The 21,272-nt window shown below is 49.7% G+C and overlaps 1 protein-coding gene across 2 annotated transcripts in view; it reads left to right on the top strand.

The window, feature by feature from the left end:
• ZFAT (zinc finger and AT-hook domain containing) overlaps nucleotides 1-21,272 on the top strand; it is a 191,110-nt gene that overhangs the window by 52,570 nt on the left and 117,268 nt on the right. The window lies entirely within an intron of this gene.

Below are 21,272 nucleotides of genomic sequence, written 5' to 3'. Positions count from 1 at the left end.
TGCTCCCCTCCTCTCTCCACCCACGTCCCCTGCCCTCTGAGTGTGTCGCACGCGCCCACACACGCACCCTGCCCCGGCCCCCGCTCTCTTTTTCTTGCACAAATACTCAATAGTTGTCTCGTTTTAACCAGAGGGGCCAGATCTAGCCATCAGGGCAGCTCTGCGTGTACTGGCCCGAGTCCTTGTGAGAACCCAAGTCTCTCTGCTCATTCAGGGCTGTCTCGTTGAGAGTCTGTTTTGGTGTTGTGCCTTCACACGGCTGGCTTGTCCTGTCAGTCCCCCTCTGAGAGACTCCTGGGCTTTCTGCACAGTTGTGGTTAGAAATCAGGGATATCCTCTTCAGCAGCACTGAACATTCTGGCTGTTGATTCCTCCGGGCCTTAGGCCTAGATCTAACTTGGAGGGCGTGTGAGAAGTTCAGCCCGGTCTGTGGATGTTCCCCCAGGCTGTGCTGCCCTTGGTGGTTTCTTCCCAAAACACACTTCTGCAGTGCCTCCCCTTCACAGGAAAGTGCAGACTCTTCACCTGGGTATTCATGGCCCTCACTGAAAGGATCTTTCATGGAGCTCTGCGGCGTCACTTTTCCACGCCATATAGTATTCCGTTGTTCACGCCAACCACGGTACATTTAGTGAAATTTAGGTTATTTCCATATTTTTTGCTGTTATAAATATTGCTCTAATAAACATTCCCTTATGTATATGTATGCGTTTGTGTATGTGTATATATGTGTATGTGTGGATTATTATTTGTTATTTTTGTAGGATAAATTCCTAAAAGTAGAACTACGGGGCCAGAAAGTGTATTACATATAGCCAAATTGCCCCCTAGAAAGCTCACACCAATTTAGATTCCAAAAGTATCCAAGAGTACCAATTGGATATTATCATTGTTATTTGTTTTCTTTTTTAATACCTGGAATGATATAAAAAATACTAAGAAGAAAGTAAAAATAATCCAAACTTTCACTGCCTAGGTATAAGGTCTATTACACTGTGTAAAAAAAGTGAAGAAAGGTCTTTCTCACTTCTATGTATGTTCATATACATTTTTCAGAAATGAGGTCATATATAATGTTCTGTGATCTTTTTTCACTCAGTAATGGAGCAGGTAAATTTTTCATGTCAGTATTTTTTCTTTAACAAGCTGTTTTGTAGCACATTCTATGTTGCAGATACTGTTCTCAGTATTTTACAACTATTATCGATAGCTCATTTCATTATCATGGCAACATCATAGGCACTATTATCATTCCCATTTTATAGACCAGGAAACTGAGGCACAGAGAAGTTCAGGAGTTTGCTAACATCACACAGCCCGTAAGGGGTGGAGCTGGACTCTGAATGCACATATTCTGGCTGCAGGGTCTGTGCTTTTGATTGCGATGCTCTGCTTTCTGACTGAAAACAGTCAGTAAATGTAGATTTTTGTCATTTTTAAAGGCCACGCAGCATTTCATTGTGTGCATGGGCCATAAGTTTTCCTTCATTGGTCTCCAGTTGATTGACACTGAATATTGTTTTAAATTTTTCTCCCTGATTAAAAACAAACAAACAAACAAAAAACTACTGGGGTGTACAATCGAGCATGCAGTTTTATTTTATTATTACTATATTTGCACTTGTGTCTTTATTATCTTAGGTAAATACCTAGTAATGTAATTCTCGGGTTAATAGGACATCTTTTAGGTTACATATTTTATGAGTCCATGTATATGTAATATTCAGAAGAGATAAATCCATAGAGACAGAAGACTGTTGGTGGTTACCAGGGGCTGGAAGAGAGGGGAGAATGGGGACAAACTGCTTAATGGGTACAGGTTTTATTTTGAATGATAGAAAAGTTTTGGAACTAGATAAAGGTGGTGGTTGCACAACATTATGAATGTTCTAAATGTCCCTGGATTGTTCACTCTAAAATGGTTAATTTTATGTTATGTGAGTTTTATCTGAATAAATCATATGACAACTTTAGTTGATAAAATAACAATAAAACTATTTGAACAAAACAAACAAACAAAAAATAGGGCATCTTGGGCTTCCCTGGTGGCGCAGTGGTTGAGAGTCCGCCTGCCGATGCAGGAGACATGGGTTTGTGCCCCGGTCTGGGAAGATCCCACGTGCCGCGGAGTGGCTGGGCCCGTGAGCCATGGCCGCTGAGCCTGCGCGTCCGGAGCCTGTGCTCCGCAACGGGAGAGGCCACAACAGTGAGAGGCCCGCGTACCGCAACAAAAAAAAAAAAAAAAAAAATAGGGCATCTTTTACGTTTTGACACATACGCATGTTGTCAAGCTACCCGGTAGACTGTGTCTATCTGTTATTTTTCCGACGTTGGCTGTGTCCTCATATCCGCCTTTACCCTCTTTATCCTGGGTTGTGTCAGTCTTATCCTGTTAATCTCTAGTGTGAACAATTTTCTTTAATTATTTTAATTTGCCTCTATTTGGTCACTCGTGGACTCTCTCATTGCAGTTATTAGGGGTTTTTGTTTTGTGTGTAATTCAGGGCATTCCTCGCTCACGCCCTTTACTTGTTACACTTTTAGATCACCATATATTCTGAAAATATTTTCCAGTTTTATCATTTTTCTTTTAATTTCATTTGTAGAATTGCTTCCTTTGTCTTTTGCGTTTTACTGTAGTTTTAAATATCAGCATTGTCACTACTGTCAAATATTTCTTTTAAATTTCTTGCCCTTTTTATCATAGATTAGAACACTTACCTATACCCCAAAATAATAAACAACCTTCTATATATTCCTCTGTTATTTGTATGGTTTCATTTTTTATCTATATCTTTGATCCTTCTGGAAATTGTATTTCTGTGAAAGTTGTGAAATAAGACAGTTATATATATTTGATCAATAACTAAGGGGAAAGGAATGATCTTCATAAGCACAATTTGCGAAAGTAATAAGGGTCTGCTTCCAAGTCTAAGAAACGCTTTAAAAAGCTTCATATTTTGAAACAATTACTGGAATAATAGGAAGTTGCAAAGATGGTAGAGAAAGGTTTCATGTACCCTTTACCCTCTTCCCCCCAGTGGTGACGTCTTACATAACTACAGCACAATGTCAAGTTCAGGACCTTGACAGTGAGATACTGTGTGCGTCGTTCATCATTCATCACATGTGTAGGTTTGTGTAGCCACCGCGGCAGTCGGGAGACAGGACTGTTCGTCACCACAGATGTCTCCCTTGTATTCCCACTTTATAGTCACCCCGCAACCACTGATTGCCAACCCTGTGATTTTGTCATTTCGAGAATGTTACACCAACTGAGTCACACAATATGTGACCTTCTAGGATTGGCTCAGAAAACCCCCTTTTCAAACCAATTTTATAATTGAGGAAGTTGAGGTCCAGAAGTGATGATTATCCAGAGTCACACAGCTCCTCGGACGTAGGGCTGGGTACCATCCCATGTGTCCCCACTCCTACCCTGTGGCTGGCCCAGCTCTACCACGTTTGTGTCTTAAAACCAGTCTCATTTCTACTTCATGGATGTTGATTTTGTTCATTTCAGTATATCTCTCTCAGCTTTTTCTCTAACCTCATGGGAAATGAAAGTTCCATCCTGTATGGTCCTGATGTTTATTTCCTATTCTGTAATTAATTAGGCAATCTCTTCAGCAGTGGCAGACAGGCACAGTCCTTTCTAATACGATTATCAGCTTCCTCCAGTGCTAAGCTGTATAGAAAATGGCCTCGTAGTCCATTGATTTGAATGACCTAAGTGCACTTTAATTTAACAGATACCAAATGGAAAGGTAGAAGCTCTGGGTGTTTTTCCCTTTCTGGCCACTGCTAAAGCTTCTAAAATATGCAGAAATGACCTTATGCCCAGCTGCCTCGTGGCTGACATCGCTGTGATGATTGCTCCATGTTCCTTAGTTTGCCAAGCACAATATTACAATTTGGAAAATTCTTGCATAATTGTTTTAATTCATGCTCTGTAAAGAGCAGTTTAGTGACATTTTAAAGAATTGACCTTGACTCTTTTGCTTGTTAAAACAATTAGAAGAAAACAAAATAAGCTTTCTCCCTACACTGAACCATGGCAAGTTAAAATAATACTTTTTTTTTTTTTTGCTGTATGCGGGCCGCTCACCGTTGTGGCCTCTCCCGTTGCGGAGCACAGGCTCCAGACGCTCAGGCTCAGCAGCCATGGCTCAGGGGCCCAGCCGCTCCGTGGCATGTGGGATCCTCCCGGACCGGGGCACGAACCCGCGTCCCCTGCATCAGCAGGCGGACTCCCAACCACTGCGCCACCAGGGAAGCGCCCTAAAATAATATTTTTGATATATATTAAACATTTATTTATTTATTTACTTACTTACTTTGTTTATTTATTTGTGGTACGTGGGCCTCTCACTGTTGTGGCCTCTCCCACTGTGGAGCACAGGCTCCGGATGCTCAGGCTCAGCGACCATGGCTCACGGGCTCAGCTGCTCCGCGGCATGTGGGATCTTCCCGGACTGGGGCACGAACCCATGTCCCCTGCATCGGCAGGCAGGCTCCCAACCACTGCGCCACCAGGGAAGCCCCCTAATATTTTGATATATATATTCAACATTTATTTATTTTATTCTGAATTTGAATAATAAAAGAAACCAGGAAAAGAGATTTTTTTTTCCCAATGACATTATGTGGAACAGCTGGTGTTTTTGAAAAACACTTTGCAGCCTCTACAGAAATCAATACGTCAAGTTTAGAAAAGTGACTTCTGAACCTTTCTAAGCTTGTTATTTCTGGGGTCATTTTATGCTAGGAGAGTTGCAAAAATTTGCTCTTATTCTTGTTAAATCCTCCTTAAAGAAGACAAGGCATTTATTTTTTATTTATTTTTAAATTAATTTTTAAAATAAATTTATTTATTTATTTTTGGCTGCGTTGGGTCGTCGTTGCTGCACGTGGGCTTTTCTCTAGTTGCGGCGAGCGGGGGCTACTCTTCGTCGCGGTGCGCGGGCTTCTCATTGTGGTGGTTTCTCTTGTTGCGGGGCACGGGCTCTAGATGCGTGGGCTTCAGTAGTTGTGGCTTGCGGGCTCTAGAGCGCAGGCTCAGTAGTTGTGGCTCACGGGCTTAATTGCTCTGCAGCATGTGGGATCTTCCTGGACCAGGGCTCAAACCCGTGTCCCCTGCATTGGCAGGCGGATTCTTAACCACTGCGCCACCAGCGAAGTCCCCAAGGCATTTATTTTAAGATCTTCTTTAAGATGCACCTATAATCTTCATGAGGATTTTTTACAGCAATATTTCAAGTGTCTTCCACTATATTTGTGTTAGCAAAACCGCTGACTTGATAAGTAGCTTCTGTGATTGAAAACTGTTTTGAGTGAGTCGGGTTTGAAAATTTGCAGGTGGAAAGGTGGAGCAGTGTCAGTCTCTGAGTAGAACACTTTTCTCTGTGGAAAGATACAGAATGGTAAATTCTGTTTCCTCTCGCTGCCTTGTGAACCCTTGTTTTATCTCTGTGCTAATGAGGGGAATGCAAAGGGCAGTGGCCTCCAAGCATACATGGTCCTCAGCATGCTTGGAAATGTGGGACTTTGGGACAGTTAGTGTCACCTTTCATGGACCCCCCTCGTCCCACTTTCCTCCTGCCCCACCTGCTTCGTGAGCTTGGGCCCGTCTGTTTAGCCCTTAACTGTCGCGGGTTCTGTCGGTGTGGGCCAGGGTACGCCCTTACAACCAGTCTCCCCCATCGCGGTGGCCACACAGAACCAAGCTTTCCTTCTTGTTCTGCTGCAGATTCTCAGGAGGCTCTGCTCACCCAGGGACCCAGGCAGAGAGAGCAGTCAGCATCCCGAACACAGCTGGTCACCGGGCAGGAGGGGAGGAGAGCCTGAGGGTTTCATGTCAGCCCAGAAGTGACCTCTGTCATTTCTGCCCCTGCAGTTCATTAGCCAGAATTGATCTCCCCCAATGTCAAGGGCCCATGGTGGGGGAGGACTGGAAAGGTTTGGTGGCTGTCACTAGTGGCAACTGCATGGCTCCTACCATTTCCATGGATTTGCCCACAACTGCAGTCTGGGGATCTGCAGATGTCCTCCTTGCCCCGACCATGTCCTGAGCTCAAGGCCTGTGTCTCAGTCTGGGGTCCCACAGGCTCCTTATAAATGTTCCCCTGATCTTCCGTCCTGGTGACTGGCCACCCCGTCCACGTGTTTCATCCAGAAACCTCTTCTTCACCTGTCACATCCGGCCACTTGCCATAGTCAGCTGACTTTTCCTGCTAAATATTCCTCTGATTCTTCTCTGCATCTCTGCTGCCATTCTTGTGGGTCAGGCTCCCACATGGACTCTTGTAACAAGTCTGGTCTGCCCTCCCTCTCTGATCCATGCTAGCTGTGCATCAGTGATCTGCAAATATATCCCCAATAAATATTTACTTATTTACTAATAAGTTGCATTTTTAAAATTTAATAATCAGGACTTCCCTGGCGGTCCAGTGGTTGAGACTCCATGCTTCCACTGCAGGGGGTGTGGGTTCAATCCCTGGTCGGGCAGCTAAGATTCCACATGCCATGTGGTGTGGCCAAAACTTTAAAAATAATTTTAAAAAATTTAGTAAGTATCGATGGAGTTCTTAATGTGGGTCTATTCTGAGTGTCTTGCAAGTATTAATTTATTTTCACAAAAATCCTACCAGCTGGTTACTGTTTTGTTTTTTGTTTTTTTTTTTTGTGGTACGCAGGCCTCTCACTGTTGTGGCCTCTCCCGTTGCGGAGCACAGGCTCCAGACGCGCAGGCTCAGCGGCCATGGCTCATGGGCCCAGCCGCTCCGCAGCGTGTGGGATCTTCCCGGACCGGGGCACGAACCTGCGTCCCCTGCATCGGCAGGCGGACTCTCAACCACCGCGCCACCAGGGAAGCCCTGGTTACTGTTTTTATCCTCATTTCACAAACTGGGAAACTGAGGCAAGCATGCTGTTCAGTGTGACACGGTAGGAAGCGGTGGACCTGGGATGGGAACTCAGGCGTGGTGGCTCGAATACATACACTGCCGTGTGCGTGTGTTATAGGCATTATGAAGCATACGTAAGATATACATTTCAAAAGGAAGAGGTAAGAAAAGTAAAGAGGAATTCTGCTCCTCTCTTCCCAGATTTCAGTGGATGGGCCTAGGCATCCCCTGGATAGGTGCCTTCTGCTTTGGAAACCATGCCTCTCCTTGCCATTAGAGCCACCTTTCTGAAATGCAAACCGGTCACATCCCTTCCCTGAAGACAGCCCGCCCTGATGCCCACCGCTGCTCAGAGACAGTCCGAGCTCCTCAGGAACCTTCTAGGTTGTTTATGACCTGGCAGCTGCCGCCCTGTACCCTGATTTCTTACCCCGTCCCATGGTGCCCACCTACGACTCTGTAATGAACATCCGGAGGCCACAGTGCCCTGTGCTCTCTTGGTTTCTCGTGCGTTGTTCATTTTGCTTGGCAGGCCCTGCTTCCCTTTGCCCTCTGAAAAACTACACTTGTCCGCAGCCAGTGCTCGGTAAATATCGTGTGAATGAAAGCATGAATCTTCAGAGAGCAGAAACTAGGACTGTGCAGTGTCTAATGGGGGGAAACTCAGCATGTTTCATCACTTCCATTTGCGTTTCTGTGCGGAGTGGGTCACACGACATGGGAGAGGTCCCAGGTTCATGTTGCTGACTGTCTGGCCATTGTACTGGCTTCCACTCAGCTTTTGCCTCTGTAGTTGTTTTCCTTCTTTCCTCCTTCTCCCCTGCTCTTCACATTTCAGGTTTCCGCTGTCATTCTTTTCACCTGTGTTTGAGGGTTGCCTGTGAAAGTTACCTCTCCTTTGCTGGTGCTGTGGAGTCATCTGAGCTAGAGTCTGGAGTCATCCTTGTGTCCTCCTCTGGCTCACTTCCAGCCTGCCGACTCCCCACGATTCTGGAGCCCTCGGTCGGTTTCCTCTCCGGGCGTCCTCCCTGCCCTGGGTCTGGCCTTCTCATCTCTCATATGGACTCTTTGCCTAGCAGACCGGCTGCTCCACTTCTAGACCTGCTCCCCATAAGCTCGCCCTTCACAGAAGGATGTCACGTGCTAAGGTGACACGTCATGTTGTTGCTGAGAGTCCTCCCGTGGCCTCCCCTGCTGCGTGGAGGGGCCTCACCTCTGCCTGCTTTCCGCCCCACGTGCCCCATGGGCTCTTTTGCACAGGCAGCTTTTTCTTCTTGGAAAGCTGCCCTGAACCCTCTAAGCCAGCTCCCTAGCTGTTTCTCATTCTTGAGGCCGGCACGGTGCCCTGGTGCAGGCAACCCTGCTAAACGTCCGCTGAAGGAAAACACCTGCACGTGACCTTTCTCTCTCCAGTAGCTCCTGACACTTGGAATAAAATTCAGATAAATGAGAATGGGATCCATTGTCAGAGTTGTTTATGGAAGGAAGAGAGTGTGAGATCTGCAGCCTTGAGCCCTGACAGGCCCCAGAGACGGGCCCTGGGTGAGCAAACTGTGGGTACGGCTCAGGCTGCTAAGTTTGGCAGATGTTTGTTTACATGCTTCCATAATTCCAGAGGCGAACTGGTCCAGAGCTTCCTGTAGGTCCACAGAATCCTAGACCCAGGTCAGCGGGAGCGTGATGCTTGTGGGCCCCAGCTGGGCCCCGCAGCGGTGATGGTGCCTCCTCTTACCGTGTGCCCGTCTGTGCCAGCTGCTGTCAGGGTGCTGAGCATCTGTTCTCATCCTCCTGCTGGGTGCTGAGGTAGGGCTGCCGGCTCATCGCTTAGATGAAGATACAGGCTCTGCTAGACGAAGAAAGCTGCCCGACGCCAGCTAGTAATTACGTGAATCCTGGTTCCTTCGACTTCCGAGCTCCAGCTTTTGTCACGTGGATCCAGCCGTCTTTGAGTGCTGGTCCTCTGATTCTCCACCTTGCCCTGGCCCAGAGTCACCTGAATTAAACCTCCAGTCCCTTTGGTGACTACGTGTCCCAATGTGAGACACGTGACATAAGTCAGACGTGGAGCCGGCCCCGTGCTCTCTACTACAGACCTGCTGTGACTCTCAGGTAATCAGAGGGCACTCAGTGCCATTTTTCACGGTGGGGGGCAGGGGCTGGGGGAGAAGAGGAGCTAACTAAATCCCACCCAAGCAGGGCTTTATGTCAGGACTTTGGAAGGAGGAGTATCTTGTCCAGCATCTTGGAGGCCGGCCTCTTGTGCTGCAGCCCCTTTGCGTCGTGCTGTCTGCAGTTCAGGGGGCTGCCTGTATCCCGCCTCGAGGGACGTGATGGGAGGGATGGAGCCTGTGACTCAGGGGCCTTTGCTCCAAGTGATGGCTCTTCAGACAAGTAGCAGCTACTTATTTCCCCACCCCCCATTTTGAAAAGGAGTCTCTCTCTCACCATTAACAACCCGAGTACTGAGAAATGCTGCAATGAATGGCCTGTGGCCCAGCGGCCTTTAAAGCCGGACTCACTGCTGTGCCTGGAGCTTCCCAGCTGCTGAGGAGCTGTCTGAAGCCAAGGGCTGAGTGAGATCCCTGCAGCGGCCGATCCTCTTCTCTTTTTTCTCCTCCTTCCTGAGCTTGTTGCTGGGCACTAAGCCAGACTTTGGAGATCAAAGCGAGTAAAATGAGTCTCTTCCCTTGAGCAGCTGAGCCTGGGGAGGAGGACCAAGGGGTGAATGGATACAGTACGATGGAGGGGCCAGCCCAATGCAGAGGGGGCAGGGCAGGACCGCGCCCCCGCGGGTGTATCCTGGAGGGCTCCCTGGAGAGAGGGGCCGTGAACTCCATGTCTAAGGCTGACATAGGGGGCGGGGGAGGGGATGGGCTAGGCATTTCCATCAGGATGGCTGCTGCGAAAGCCTGCAGGTGCAGGGCTGGGGGCGTGTTTGAGGAATGCTGGCTAGTTCACTGTGGTGAGTGTGCAGTGAGGACAGAGTCACAAGGAGGCTGACGGCCTCATGCTCTGCAGGTGCTTATACTCATAGTTGCCTGTCTGTGGGAATGCTGTGCTCGGAGCAGGTGCTCGCCTGTCCTTCCCTCGGAGCAAGAGAGACAGGAAGACTTGAGAAAGCCTGAGGGGAAGAGGGAGGGTGAGAGTGATGCACAGTCAGCAGGTTCGATAGCATTATCTTGGGTTAATAAGTTTCTTAAACTGCTGCATCAGCAGTGTGGCATGACTCAGTGGCAGAGCCCCAGAATATAATCCCATATCAGGCTGCTGTTCTGACAGCTGCTCTGGGCTTTTTATTAATGTGGCTGATAACACTTGACTCTCTGGGGTGTTCTGAGATTTAATTAGCTCTTGGGCAATTTGGAATAGGTACTTTAGAATATTAGTGCTGTGTTGATTATAAATGGGTGTGTACGAACTAACTTCTACAAATGTGTGATTGTTCCTGTGGTTAACTCTTCATCTGCCCTTTCCTAAATCAGCGTGCCTTGCTTGCATGTTATTCCATGTCGGGGACTCTGCGAAGTCCCTTGGGGAGTTACAGGGTAAATACAGACACAGATCCCACTGCTAAGAGTGGGGCGTTGGAAAATGGAGCAGTATCCCTCCCAAAGGAACTCCTCTAGGACAGGAGGGCATGGTGAGCAAAGAGCAGGGAGACTTTGAGATAAAGGGAACTTAGTTGAGAGCTTTTGTATCAAGTGAGCTTCGTTTTTCTTAGTCAAGTCAGAGAAGCTCGTCAGAGTTACAGGAGTGTGTGCGTGTGCATGTGTGTGTATGGTTAGGAGCTGAGAAAAGTGGGAATATTTGTGAACCCCTGCTGTAGATCTTTCATTAATTCATCGGAAGCATTGACTGAGCACCTACTGTTTGTGCACCAGGCGTGCAGTGGTTGCTGGGCTACGTGATGTCAAATGAACGGAAGTTTGTATAGTAAAGTTGTTCAGAGTTTGGTGGGCGGGGCAAACAGATGACACTGACACTTTGGGGTAAGTGTGATGAGCACCCGCAGAGGCCACATGGGATCTTAAGGGAGCTCAGAGACGGGGCTTCAGAGGCAGCTTGAGAGAGCAGGGCAGGCCAGGAAGGGCTTGGGCAGAGCTTTGACGTCCACATGGGCCTGGTGTTCTGTAGGGTGGGTGGGGCTGGAGGTGAGAGGAGGCAGAAGGCGGGGGAGGCATGTGGAATGCAGCCTGGCAGAGGGAGTAGCATCCCGTAAGGCCCGGAGGAGGCTGCTGGCCGCATGTGCTTGTGGGGAGACTGTAGGAGGCTGGTGCAGGGCCTGGTGGAGGGTCTGCAGTATCTGGTTTCAGCAGTGGCAGTGGGCGTCAAAGAAGGGGGTGTATTCTAGAGCTGCTGAGGAAGTGTGATTCCCAGGCCCTGGGCACAGGTTGATGTGGACAGGAAGCAGGAAGTTGTGGGAGGGAGGGGGCCCAGGTTTTGGCTCAGGTGCTGGGGTGGAGGGTGGCCCCTGCCAATCCGGAGAACCCAAGGGAGAAGCAGGTTTGGGGGAGAGAGGATGAGTTTGTTCTGGTCACACACTGAGTTTGGTGGACTCTGGGTGTCCATGGGGGTGTCATCCACCTGGGTGTGGGACCGGCAGGAGGCCCCTTCGTGGGTGAGGGCACATGTGGGTGGTCAGCAGGGGTTGGGATGGAACTGAAGCAAACAGCCGCGTGGCTTCCTGAGGACCCTGGTGCCGAGCATCCAGAGGGAGAGAAGAGCAGGAAGGCCGCCTCAAAGGGGGAGAAGGACGGGGTCAGCGATGGTCAGTGACGCAGGGAGAGTCAATGAGACGAAGCTGGGATAAGAGTCCTTTGGTCTTGGGAATGTGCCTTGTGCTGGCCTGAGCAGGAGCCGTGTCAGTCGGGGGTGCTTGACACGGCCGGGGTGAAGATGAGATTTGGGGGCCGGAAAGAGGGGTCATGTAGAGATGACTGAAAGCGTCGCCCCGTGGAGCTGGCAGCAAGCACGTGGCGACTTGAGAGTTTACTAAAGGGATTATTTGTACAGTGTGGGCAGGTGTTGGTCCTGGGGGAGGCTGGGGACAGTGGGGAGTCGTTGTCACCCGAGGTGTAGAGGCAGGAGAGAGCTGCAGGGAGAGCTGCAGCCTTTGCAGGGAGGGGGCCTGGAGAATATCGCCCCCTACTCCCCTCCCTCCCTCCTGTCTTCTGCTGGTGATGGAAGCCAGAGGGCAATGGAGCCCCTGTGTGACCCGTACAGGTGAGCCTCCCGGAGCTGGGTGGAGACAGATGAGGGTGGGCCTGGAGGGGCAAGTGGAAACTTTCTAGAACACTGGGGACACTGGATCTTTGCTCATTCCCCTTAGAATGGAGCACATGCTTGGTCTCTGCTCCTTAAGCAGGGCCGCCTTCAGTTGAAGTCAGGATGCCTCCCCGCGTGAGGGCCCCGGGCGCTGTCGTAGGAGTCTCAGCACCGAGGGGCGCGTGCACCCACCTGGGAACTCCCGCTTCCATGTTGCAGTGTCGTCACTTCTTAAACGCCGTCTTTTCAAAAGGAAATGAAATGTAAAGAATTCTGTCAGTGTGCTGTGGTTGAAGAGCAGTGAGGCACAGATGTCACGACGTTGAACAATACCGTTCCCAGGACGTCAGTGACTCCGCAGAACATTCCGGGCTAGGGGGCGGGGTGAGGCGGCCCTTCCTGCGCCTCTCCTGTTAGCAGAAACCAGCCAGAACCACCGCGAAGCCAGGACCCCAGCTCAGCCCTGAGCTGCACATGTGCATCTTCAGGCAGGAAGTCACTGGCCCCAAACGCGTGCGGCCTGGGGGCGACTGCGATTCCCGCCGCCCCCCTGTGAGAGGACTCTGTGACCTTCCCTCACTTGAACCTCACAATGACTCATTTTGCAGATTCGGACCCTAGGTTTAGAGAGTTCCAGACTGGTCCAGCTCGAAGGCAGAGCTGGAGTGTAGCTCACACACCCTGACTCTGCGCTGGCCACTCAGAGCAGCGACTGTGGTGAAAGTGGTATTTGACAGTCCCTGCTGCATCCTCATCTACTTGTTTTAGAGCTGAGGCACTTGTGGCTGAGATGGAGGGCTGGGAGGGCCGTGGAGGGGGTAGCTAGTGGGGGGCTGGCTTGGACCCTACCCACTTTAACCAGAGCAGTCATGCCCTTTTATTGATTGTTTATGTTGAAATTACTTAAAGAATTCACTCAAAATGTCCTGCTGCTAAAAAAAAAAAAAATGTTTGAAAACCACATCCTGATGCAGTGGCGATCACAATTGGATTCAGATGGTGGTGCAGCACGGTGTGAAGTTTGCTGGACAAGGGCACTTCAGCCAAGCACCTCGTATGCCGGAAAAGCACATTTTGTTAGAGCCTTGGAGGAAAAAGTGAAATGTAAGAAGGTTGATTAAAAAGGCACAGTGTGCACATGCAGTAGAGTTACAGGTGCTAGTTAGTGCTCATGAAAGTGCTTTGCAGACTGTAATGTGCCTCTCAGAAGATAACGTCGTGCTATTACAGTGGTACAGGTTACCTCCCTCTCATGACTATTGACTAAAGGAAAAACACCAGACGGGCCTAGACACTGTCAGATATTTCAGTCTGAAACCCAGTGTTGCTGATGAGATTAACACTGACCTTCCTTCCTGTGCCCTTGCTGGTCTACCGGGGGCGGGTTGATGGTATCCCATCTCTTCTGCCTTTTAAGCATCTCAGACAGACTTCCGCTCTTGATCGCACTTAAAATCACATCCTGCCTTCTTTTGGATAGAGTCTTTTGTAGAGCTCAGTGAAGATATTACAGATGTTTCATACAATTTGAAGATAAAATACTACCTTGACATTCATTGCGTAATGAACACATGAAAGTAGCAGCCTATCTGGAAGGCGGTTCATCTGGAAAGCACTACCTAGAAGACGTGGAGTGGGACCCGGGTGCTCCCTCACGCCCAGCCCCCCTCACTGTCTTCATTTTCCATGCTGGGTGTATTTATTGAAAGAGATCCACTTGCTGCCCGTTCCTCACCAGGCACTGTGTCAGCCCAGGGAGTCAGCTGGGCATTCTCTGAACCAAGAGTGAGTAACTTACCCCAAATTACCCATTGGCATCAGCCCGGGAGCCTGGGTGTCAGCTGGGGTTCTCCGACTGTGTCAGAAGAGCCACCTTCCGTTAGCCTTGTTCATTGCCAGAGGGTTTAGTCTGTCTCAGTGCAGGGAAGATAGACATTTACCAGTTTGAACGGAACAGAAACTCTAGTTTTCTTCACTTTCCAAGAATTGCTTCTTTGTAGCAAGGAGTGCGGCTGCAGAGCAGAACGGGGCTGCCATCGCCAAGCATGACAGGACTTTAAATGCCTGGCCCTGGAAGCGGGGGCCGGAGCGGCCGTGTGCTGCACCAGGGCTGCCAGCCGTGCAGTCCCTGCACGGTGTGCGTTCATGCGGGCAGGCGGGCGCCCAGGTGGGCCGTTCATCAGCACAGTGATCAGGAGCAAATGGCCTCTTGCTGCTTCTGGGAACTCAGCTGAGGACGCACTGAGCAAGTGCCGCCCTTTATGTTCTCACCAGCCTTCAGCACAGATGGACCAGGGCCCTGTCAGAGAGGAGAGGGGGGAGGAGAGGGGCTTCTTAGAAATAAGACCAGGCATCATGGTGCACGAAGAGCCTTTAAGCTGAGCACCATTCCCCACGGAGAAAGCAGAGCACTGGTCGTGGACCTCACTTCTCGGCTGACCAGCCAGACCCACCTGTCCTCTTGGTCCCCGTAGGACAGTACTAGGCTTTGCCACTTGACCACTGCCTCTCACCGCGGGGCCCGCTGTTTGTTGGTTCCTCTCTGGTCCTTTGTCTAAACTTCTCCTCCTGGCCCATCGGAGGCAGGAGAGGGCAGCAGGGAGCCCGCGCTTTGCAGTCAGAGGGACTCAGGCGTGATGCTGGGTGTTTGTAACAGGCTCAGGAACAGTTCAGCTTCTCTAGGGCCCAAGGACTAAAGGAGAAGATGGCGGGAGGGGTTTTCTGATGGGTGGGGCAGCCATGCGCGTTAGCTCATCTCCCCGAGGGCAGGGACAGGCCGGGTTCTTCTCTGGGCCCCCAGAGCCCAGCACAGGGCCAGGCATCTGAGAGGCCTTCACTTGTAATCTGTTTAATGAAGGGCTGACTCTCTCGCTTTGTGAAGGTGAGGTCCCACCCATCTCTTCCCACTTCACGGAGCCCTTCAGGGTAGTGGCCCGGTGGCAGGTGTCCAGCAAAATGGGCTCAATCCTGCCTGGCTGCCTTGCACTTACATTGTCTATGGGGACAGACCAGAAACAAAGTCAACAAGTCAATAAACAAGCCCTGTCACAATGACTTTCCCCATCAGTAGAAACTGGTCATGTGAGATATGTTTGTTAGAACACTGGACCACACCGCTTAAAAATTCAGACTTGTTTCATTCCTGTAAAAGGGGCAGATGATCTTATAAGATTCTTTTTATTTTGATTTTATGAGATTCTGATCAAAGATTGTTTTTCCTTTGTAGAACGGAGTAGGGCCCTCTAAAGAATGGTTTTCTTAAAAAAAAAAATTCAGACTTGTTCATCTTCCACATGCCTGTGTTCTTTCACCAGGCTCCGGTAAAATGAGAAATTTTAAAATTGCCTTCTGATATATTATGTAATCTACTTAATTATTATGTTTTAACTGTGTTGTCTGTCTTTCCCCACCAGCACGTAAACTCCAGAGGGCAAGGGTCTCTCTCTGTTTTGTACCCTGCAGTATCACAAATGCTTAGAACAGGTCCTGGCACTCCATAAGTATATGGTGAATGAACTGTGGCTGGTAAGGAACAAATACATTCTGTAGTGCTGGGATAATTTACAAGGAAATATTTCTTTCTTTTGTGTAGAAATGATGGTTTGTTTGAAGATGGACCCTGAGAAAATTTGGAAATGGGACAACAAGGAAAAAAAAAAGCTCGCAAAGAGAATGTCTTATTAAGTGCGAGGGAATCATTGTTGAACTTGGTATTAGAAATAGAAATTCTGTTTTCAGAAGAACACTACTTGACATGAATCCTTAACCAGATTGAGGAGAGGGTCATAACTAGCAAACAGGTAGAGAAACGGAAGAGGCAGACCTGGAGTCAGACCCATCGTTGACTTGGCCTTTCTGAGCCACAACCAGGATGAGTCCTACAAATAAAAGTGTGTCCGCAGAGCCTGATGGGTTAATTTGTCTCAGGCTCCAGCAGTGTCAGGTCTGCAGTGAGAGGGTCTTTCCACCGTCAGCCTGGAGAGCGGGCCCATCCTGGGATAGTTTGGGTGGGAGATGTGGGCGGAGAGTCAGGACTTGTCAGTGGAGGTTCTTATGAGGTCCTGGGACTTTCTCCTCTCCCGACTCCCAAAGGACTAGTGATGCTGGCAGTGGGAGCCTTGCTGATTAAATCCAATTACCTCTAGAGGCTGGAAACCAGAGATATGACCCCCCTACCTAATTCTGCAGCAAATGCTACACATAGCATATCCCAAAACACCAGGGTAGGAGGTCAGAGTGGAGGGAGAGACTTGGGAAGAGGACAGCCTGGTGGGTAGGAAGCGGGGAGAGACTCAGACGTGCCTGTTGCTGTGCTTCTCCTCTGTGCCGCCTTGGCACGTGGTGAGGAGTGGCTGGAGTAGGGGACTGTGTAGAAGCTCCGTGTGGGAGACCATGGTGCAGGTGAGCCGAGGGAGGGATGCGGGCGCCGGCAGGACTCACGGGCTGCATGCAGGAGCGGTTCAGTGGCAACTTGGAAAAGTACAAAGATGGGTCAAGTGAGGATGCAGGGAAATCCCCAAACAAGCAGGTCAAGTGGAAGTGAGGACTTCTTTGATGTCCAAAGGGAATGAGCACAAAGTTACCCGCAAGACGTTTATTCAGATGTCCTCTTTCTCCCTCCACCCTCCCTGTTCTCTGCACACAAGCGTGTAGCACCTTCTACGTGCTTGACCTGGTGCTGGGAACGAGACTAGATAGTCGTGCGGGCTGCAGTGGGCTGGGCCCAGGGCTTGTGAGGAGCACGCGCGCAGGGGCGGGGCAGAGACCCCTCATTTCTCTACAGGAGGCACTTGCCTTTGTTGTCCAGGGTCTTCACGCTCTGCCCCTGCCTGCCCCTCTTCCACCTCTCGGCTCCCCTTTCTTATACGCGGTGTCTTACCCGGAATTACCTGCTGTTCCCTGCATGCACACGCTTCTGTTCTGTAGCGGCTGTGTTCTTTCCACTGTGCTCCAGTCATCGAGGAATTGGGTTAAGATAACTCCAAGAATCATTTCCAAGGCTGCTTGTACAGTGTCTGCCACGTGGTGCCTGGATCAGTGGGAAAACTTACTGTGGAAACTTCTGGAAGCTCTCGAGAGTGGAATGTAGCTGAATGGGCTGTGGATCCATGTCGCATGGGGCCACAGGGAATTGATGGAGGGCGTGGGGGCTTGGAGGTGCGCGTTTGGGACAGTTTTGAATGGGGTTGACTTTGCTTATGCTCCCTGCAAGCTGCCCGGCTGCAGGCAGTTACTGGGGTGGGGATCCCAGGAAGCAGGAGTGAGGTGTGGGGAGGGTGAGACAGGGAAGGGGGAGAGACAAGGGTTTGCTGCTGGGTTCCAGCTGTGGTCACTGGGCGTTCGACTCTGCCAGGATCTCGAAGCTTCCAGAATGTGTCCCAGAAATGTGCACTCAGGCCGGGAGCCCAGAGTGGCTGTGCATTGCTTCCCATTCCTCCCCACCACGTTGACCCGTCTCCACCTCTGGGCAGCAGGGGCCTAGCTCGAATGCTTCAAGACACCTGTGCAAGCTGGAGGTCGGACGCTGGGGTGCAGGGTGAGCCTGAGTGTCCACTGTAGCTGCTGCCAGGGTCGTGTGTGGGCCTCGGGGACATGGTGAGAGCCCCGCTGGCATTTGCTACGGGGAGAATCAGAGCCCACACGGGCACGGAGGGTGCTGGTGGCTGCCCAGGAGGTGGAAGGTGCATCTTCTCCCGTTGCCCGCTGTCTTACTCCGCGTTTTCTTTTACTGTCTTGTACTGCCCGCCCCTCCACCTCCTTTCTCCTGCCGTCCTCCTTACATAGCAGCTCCATCTCCCTGTTGGGAGGGTCTCAGAATTCAGAGATGCAGAGCTTGTCTGATTTGACCCCCCATGTGGTTCAGTCTTTCTCACAGCATCACGATTGCTACGTGAAGCTCCTCGAAAACCCTCCTGAGAAACGCATCTCTAAAGCCACCTCTCCCTCGTTGGATGGCTCTGACTGCTGGAAGTTTCTTCTTCTGGTGAAGTCTGTTGCTGACCTCTACCCATTGGTCCTAGCTTCGCCTTTTTGAGCACAACAGAGCAGGTCTTCATTGTGTTCTAGGTTAGGTCCTCTGCTATCGGTCTGCGTCAGGCTCAATAAAATAACAAGAAGACACAGACCCAATTTCCTGGAGGTCACAGCACAGATGAGGCATCCAAACAGATAATTGCAAGGCAGTGTGGGAAATCCGACCGTTGATAATGTTGATTTCTTGGTGTGTGTGTGTGTGTGTGTGTGTTTGTGTGTAAATCTGAACTGCCTTTGTCATCTGGACAAGCAGGGGCCTGTGGATTGGGTGTTAGATGTTACGGGGACCTGCATAGTTGGAGCCTGAAGGGGTGAGCAGATGAGTACACGTGGGTGCGTACTTGGGGATCTTGGCCTTGAGGGTGCAGGGGTCGTGGGAGAGATGATTGATGGTGAATCTTGGAGGACTTTATCTGGCACTTTCTGCTCATGGAGATGGGAGGGAAGCCATTGAAGAGTTTTAAGCAGGGGAGTGACAGGGTCAGATTTGGGTTTTAAAAACGATTCACTCTCTGGCCAAGATGGAAAATGGTTTGGAGAGTGTGTTAGTCGAGATACTTTCAGTAGAGGCATCAATTAGAAACGAATTGGAAAGTGGGAATGTCCATTCTCCCATGTCACAGATGCATGGGGATCGGCGGTTCCAGGGTCGGGTCGGGTCGGGTCGGGGGGGTGCAGATGTACCATTGCCGTCCCAGGGTCCATCCTTCATTTGGACCCTCGAGGTGTCGACCTGGGCTTTCCCTTGATCTCTTGTAGGTTCTGGGTGATTGCCTCAGTTCCAGGCAGTGGACAATAGTGATGCCCAGTGAAGCAGAGGTTTTCTTAGGGAAGGAAGCTGTTCCCAGAAGCCCTTGGCAGCCTTCACCCCAGACCCTGTTGGCCACGCTGGGGTCCTGGAGTTCCCGCTGCCAGAATGGCTGGAGCGGCTTCCTCGTTGTCCTGGGGACCGGGCAGGGTGGCTGAAGCAAGGACACGAATAGGAGCTGTGGTAATAGTTGGGCTGAGAGACCAGAGTCCCATCCAGTCTCCTCATCTCCACCTGGGTCAACTCCCATGTCTTTAGCGGGTTTCAGTCCTCCAGACCTTCTTCCACTCCTGTCCACCATCCTCGTGCACCCAGTTCTGCAGTGTATTCTTAACGTACGATGCGTAAAGCTGAGTCCAGACATGGTCAATCCAGTGCAGAGTGTGGGGAGTGTAGCCACGATCGCTTCAGCTACTTCGTGGTCATGCCGGCTGACATCGTGTGTATGCTCTTGGCTTTTGTAGTTGATTCATGATGTAAACCCAGATTCAGCTTATGGCAAGCTCTAATTCTTGTTTTTTTTTTTTTTTTTTTTTTTTTATGTAAACGTTATCTATTCCTGCTGTGTCATCCACGTATTGAATTGTAATCTGTGGTGAATTCTTTTATAAAGTAAAGCGTCATTTTTAAAAGCAAGGAGTCCTATAGTATGTTTCTACCTCTTTATAGCGTCCAGTATATTCTATATTTATGCACACCTATCTCTTAAAACTACCCGATGGAGATCAAAAATCGGAGAACATCAGGTAAGCATCGGCAGTGACTTTGGGGATACCGTGTTTTGCCCCATTCTTCAGCTTTTTAGGAGTCATTGTGTTCTTCAAGGGGTGGATATATGTAACTGTCTTGACTTTTCCCTTTGGCCTTGTAGAGTACACTCTGAATCATGATCTCATTTACTAATATTTCTTTTCAGTTTGCTATTACCATGTTTGGTGCTGACACTAATTATATGACTAAAGACCTTTTTCCAGCAGTTAAAAAAAACCCATGACTGTTTCTACCAGATCTAAAAATGTTCGAGCACCTGGATGATTGGGACAAGCGCGAAAACACTCTCATTTATAGAACACAGAAAATTGTTTGTTTCAATCCACCTGCCCCATTAGCCAGGTTTTTTCCTGGCCTCGTCTTGCGAGAGATTTCCTCCAGCCAGCATGCCGTCCTAGGAGCTTGCACTTCTCCATTTTCTGTCTTCCTTCAGGCGTCCATCGGTGGGTTTCTGTGTGGGTCCGGCTGTGGACAACTTAAATCACGGGAAGCACAGGCTTCCTGAGTTGCCTCAGGCTGTCTCCCTCTGGTTTCTCCCTTTTCTCCGGCTTCTGCTTTATTACTTCCTGGTTCTGACTTCACCTCCCTGACAACCCCTATTCCAGTGCTTTCCAAGCCTGCACCATGTGCCTGTCCTGTGACCATCCACCCACCCCGTGTTCATCTCTAACGCAGGGCTGTGCCGAGTGGGTCCTATCTCTTTGTTAGAATGTTCTGAAGAAGTAGTTCTTGGGCAGGCTACTGCAGGTTTGTGGCTGTGATTCTTGGAAGGAGACAACTCCTGTCCTTTCCTTCCCCGTATTTCCTTCTCACTTAGGAATTGGGAATAGCACGCACTCCTTTATGCTTCACTTTGATATGAAGTGTTTCTTACCCCTCAGGCTGCAGGGCTTTCTAGAGCAGGGTCTGGGTCTGTGCCCTGTCAGTCTTCTTTAGGTTACTTTTATTTATTTATTTATTTTGTAGCTAAGCTTGTTTTTTTTCTTTAAACATCTTTATTGGAGTATAATTGCTTTACAATGGTGTGTTAGTTTCTGCTGTATAACAAAACCTTGTCAGCCTTTATATCCACCGTGCCTGGCACATGGAAGGCACCTACTAACTGGAAGATGAGTAACTGAACAACTTCTTAGGCTGTATATCTAAAGAAGACCATGTCTTCTCCGCAGTGTTGATTGATGATAGATGACACTGTGGGCTGGTTGGCTTCATGACAACAAGATGAGTGGCTCCGCCTGCCCTGTCAGCTGTATCCTCCGTGCCCATGTGGTGGCCTGTGGCGGGGGATGATATTTATTGAATCACGTGAAAGACTGAAGAAGCAAAGATGCTGCCCGAAGTGGTAAAGGGGCCTGCATGGCACCGTGGACCAGTGTCTGTATCACACGTGTATGTTTCCTTTACTGTCGTCCCGTAAAAGGGTTGGGGTTGTGTGCACTCCCTGACTCCATCACTGACATAGGAGGATATTCTATGCATCTTGGTATTTG

The sequence above is a fragment of the Aethalodelphis obliquidens genome, unplaced genomic scaffold, assembly GCF_003676395.1.
Source record: "Aethalodelphis obliquidens isolate GAN/ISIS:26980383/991018 unplaced genomic scaffold, ASM367639v1 scaffold41, whole genome shotgun sequence".
Lineage (NCBI taxonomy): Eukaryota > Metazoa > Chordata > Mammalia > Artiodactyla > Delphinidae > Aethalodelphis > Aethalodelphis obliquidens.
This window is presented reverse-complemented; position numbering and strand designations above follow the sequence as displayed.